Below are 4,560 nucleotides of genomic sequence, written 5' to 3' on the forward strand. Positions count from 1 at the left end.
AAGGTCCCACTAGCTCTCATAGGGTTAATTCTCACAAAGAATTCTAAGTCAGCAGAAGCCCCCTCTTCCCAAGCTCAGCCCAGTACTCTGGTAGGTCCAGGTCTCTATCCAGACGCTGTAAACAAAAGGAAACGACCTCTGGGCCCGGACCTTTCCTCCTGGGGTGCGTGTGCCCTTAAGGCGGGTGGAGGCGTCTCCGAGCAAGGAACCTGTGAGGTAATAATGCAAGACGCTGCGCTTTGAAGTCCATGGTTCTACGTGAAAACCAGTCCTACGAATCTTTCTTGTAGGAATCGTTGGCCGTCGTTTGGTCCTGCCTCTCTCGGGGACATTGGCGCCATCCGGTTGACTGAGGTGGGACCCCCACCCAGGGCTGCGGTAACCAGAAGCGCCTCCACACACGCTTCGGAGCTTTCGAGAGCCAGCCCTCGCTTAGTGCGCAGGCGCAGAAAACTGGTAGCCACGGCTTTGCGATCACGCCCCCTCCGTGATCGGCAGGCGCCGTGGGCCGTTTACTTTCGAACCTCGGCCCCGCGCTCTTTCCCATTGGCGAATTCTACCTAGTTGAATGTTGCCGGGAGACTGCGCCTGCGTCATGAGGCTCTGCGAAGCCCCGCCCCGTCTAGGCACCTGAAGTTCCTCGGCGCGGAGGAGGGCGGGGAGACTAAGCTGCTTTCAGCGTCCGCTTGGAGGCCAGCGAGCTCTGTTTCGGCTTGTGAAGTTGCTTGGTTTCTCCCTCTGCGTGGTGAGTCTAAGAATCTTCTCTTCGGGTCCGGGAAGTCTGCCCTGGGCGCCTCTTCTTTCCCTAGCAGAGGCTGGTGTATAGGATGTGTTTGAAGGAGAGTGGAGGGGCGTGATGATGGAGAGAGTGGGCTTGGCTCTTGCACCTATTCCCTCTTGTCCCGGATGGGGAGTTTGGGGAACCTCGTTTTCTTCCCTCCAGTATGAAATTACATTCCTGTGAGGGAGAAGGCCCTCTGTGTTGGTGAGGGTGAGAGGAAGTGGGACTCCGCCGAGCTGGTCGGCATCGCGGGGTTTTGGGGCGAGGGCGCCGAGGTGGTGGAGGCACATTAGGAGGGAGGCCCGGAAGCATTTGTCATAAACCTTAGAGAAAGGGAAGGGAAAGGGGACTGCTATTTTGAGCCCTTTCTCTGTGAGAGGTTCTTTGAGGACTTAACAAGAGGGTAGGTGTAATTGTGCCCATTTTACAGATGTGAAACCCCAGTTGTGACATGCATTGGGTAAAACTGACCCAGGGTCCCACAACATTTAAACGGCACAATTGAAAGATGAACAGATGTATTGATAGTAAAAAACTAAATCAATATTTGTAGTTTTAAGCTGGCAAAATCTTTCAGTGCCATGGATGCTTCTTGTCTTGCTGTTAATTTTAAGCAATCTAAAATTACCATGAATGTTTGCTCTGTCATCACCATTGTTGGCTAATATTTTTGGGAGCTCAAAAGATACTTGACGGTATAAACGAGACCCTTTATGACAATTTGGTCATAGAACTGTTGGGACTTTCAAGGTACAAATGATACATCTGCTGCTCCAACAACTGTTGATATTTGTCATTACTTTTCTAAAAACACAATGAGGCATAGGGAAGGCAAACATCAAAGAGTGAAACAACCATTCCTATGATATCCTATTTAATATATTTTTTGAGGATGTACATTCTAAAACATTAAGATAAAATTATTTTAATTTTGGAATAAGAATAAAAGAATCTGAAAAAGTTGGAGAAGATAACATATATTCAGTATTCAAGCCAGAAGATCAACTAAGGAGGTAAGCCCTGGAGGATCAAGTGAATAAGAAAGAAATTTTCAGGAAACTTTTACTCTCTGGTTAAATTGCATTAATAGTTTCTTTTTGTTTTGGGAAACAGGTTGATGTAAAAAAAATAGTACAAATGGGCAGAGTTAAAATCAGATCTGACCATTGAATTTTTTTAAAAACTTGAGTTATGGTGATCCTTCATTGCTTTTGTACATTTATATGTACAAAAGTAGTTTTAAAATCTTTCCCTATGTATATAGAATGCACAGTTGTAGTATTCCTAAAGTAAGTCTTGAATTTCATGAAATGTGCTTTTTATCAATTAGGGCCACAAAAAACGTGAGCCCCAATCTGGGTGGTGCCACCTCTTGAATTTTCCCAGACTTGTAGCTGACTCATAGTGTAAGTCCCTAGAGCAAGTCATCTAACTCTATAATGTGGTAAATATAATTTTTTTTCAGAGGTTGTAAAATGTAATGAATGTTTTATAACCACTCATGTTTGGAGATGAAAGGCAATAACACATTAGTGAATTAAAACTTAAAAAATAATTTACACAGGAGAATGGATAATGATATTTTTGGTACTGTTTAATTCTCCATCATGTTATCAGTGCTGACCATCCATAAGAGGCTAGGTAGATATTGTGGAGACTCCGGAGGAAATCAGCCAGCCCTCTGGAGAAAGACTGCGAGAAAGTTTAAAAATTCAGAAGTGTGTTTGTTTTCGACACTTAAACACAAGAAATTTGTGAAATAATTTATCAGTAAATGATTTTAGCCTCAGGTTTCTTTCTGAAAAGGTATATTTTTTATATTTATATTTCTTGGTGACTTTTAAAAGAGAAGCAGGAAATCCTGAAATAAGTTAATTTTTTCTTGAGCTTTTAGTACTCACTGGAGGAAAATAACATTTTATATAGGTTATTTTTATCTTATTCTTTTGCTTTTTAAAATTATGAAATAATACAAATTGATTCTAAAATTAATTTGGCAGAGAAGGGGCTGGATAATGGCAAGAAAGTTAAAAAATTTTAGAGTTGTGCAACTATCACCACCATCTATCTCTAGAACTTTTTCATCTTCCCAAACTGAAACTGTGTCCCCACTAACAAGAACTGTCCATTCCCTCCTCCCTCTAGCTCCTGGCAACCACCACTTTACTTTCTGTCATTGTGGACTCTTTATTGGTTTTATGTGCATTTTTTCACATCTGATGTGATTTTCTCCATTTCCCTAACTGAATAATTTTCTGTTACTGAATTAAGTTTATGTTTCCGGAAAGAACCTTATTTGGTCATTGTACCGTATTTTTTTAATGTACTCTGGGATTTATTTTTGCTAATGTGTTCAGGATTTTACATTAATGTCCACTTTTCAAAGTATTTTTACCTTGTATTGTCTTTGTTAGGTTTTGGAATCATGTTATACTATCTTCTAAACAACTTGCAAACTTTATATCTTTGTATTCTGGAACAGTTGAACAAGAAATTGTTTCTTGATCATTTGAAAGATCTCACCAGAGAAGCTTGACCCTCCCCCCTTTTTTTCAGAGTAGCTCTTTTTCAACCTGTAAATTTCTCTCATAGTTTGCTTTATCTTCTCACATCTTTGGTATTTAAAGTGACATATGGATTTCAAATATGGTAGCATAGAGTTATGTAAGAAATTCTATAATTTTGACTTTTTCTCTACTTGGTTTTTCTTTTTTCAACGCTAACTTTGTACACTTATTGTTCCTTTCTTTTCCCTCTTGATTTGGATAGGTTGACAATTAAGTTTGCCAGCTTGCCACCGTACGCTTACATTGGCAACACCGTACAAACAGTTTGGTAAAGTTTCATAACCTTGGTATATCTGTCTCACAGATGTGTTCGTGTTGACGTGTGGCTGTGTCTTAGCTGAGTGATGTTCATTATTGTGTGTTTTTGTGTGCCATTGCAAGAATGTCTGGGCTTGCACTAGTGCAAAGAACAAACATTAAAATTCTTGTTAAACTTGGCAAGAGTGGAAGTGAAATCAGGGACATGTTAGTCTAAGTTTATGGGATAATGCCATGAAGAAAACGGCAGTATACAAATGGATTAAACATTTTTCTGAGGGGAGAGAATGTGTCACTGATGAAGAGAGGTCAGGGTGGCCAGTAACGAGTAGAACTGATGAAAACATTGCAAAAATTCGTCAAATTGTGCGTCAAAATTGTCAGCTTACTGTGAGAAGCATAGCAGACCAAGTAAATATTGACAGAGAAACAGAAAAATCTTAACTGAAAATCTTGGCACAAGAAAGGTATGTGTAAAAATGGTCCTAAAGGAGCTCCCCGATGAACAAAAGCAAAGGAGAGTTGAAGTTTGCCAAGACCTTTTGGAGAGGTAAGATGTTGTTTTGAGCTGTGTTATCATTGGTGATGAAACAGGGTGTACCAATACAACCCTGAAACAAAGTGTCAGAGTGCCCAATGGAAGTCAGCCAATTTTCCATGACCAAAAGAGTTCCATCAGTCCAAATCAAGAGTCAAAATGATGTTGCTAACCTTTTTTGATATCAGGGATTATTCATTATGAATTTACACCAACTGGACAAACAGTTAAATAAGTTTACTGTTTGGAAGTACTGAAAAGGCTGAAAAATGACCTGAACTTTTCGCCAACAATTCATCACATGGCACTGTCTGTGAGGGTGTGTTTAGCCAGAAAATAAATAATTGTATTGGAACACCCTCCCTACTCACCTGATCTTGCCCCCAAGGACTTCTTTCTTTACCTGAAGATAAAGG

The 4,560-nt window shown here is 40.5% G+C and overlaps 1 protein-coding gene across 1 annotated transcript in view; it reads left to right on the forward strand.

Moving 5' to 3' along the window:
• The first annotated feature begins 607 nt into the window (after window positions 1-607).
• Window positions 608-4,560, forward strand: part of TRIM59 (tripartite motif containing 59) — a 15,103-nt gene continuing 11,150 nt past the window's right edge. Inside the window, exon 1 of the mRNA XM_019626564.1 lies at window positions 608-745. The gene's annotated coding sequence lies outside the window, so the exon portion shown is untranslated. The remainder of the gene's footprint in view (window positions 746-4,560) is intronic.

This window comes from Hipposideros armiger, unplaced genomic scaffold, assembly GCF_001890085.2.
Source record: "Hipposideros armiger isolate ML-2016 unplaced genomic scaffold, ASM189008v1 scaffold_16, whole genome shotgun sequence".
Lineage (NCBI taxonomy): Eukaryota > Metazoa > Chordata > Mammalia > Chiroptera > Hipposideridae > Hipposideros > Hipposideros armiger.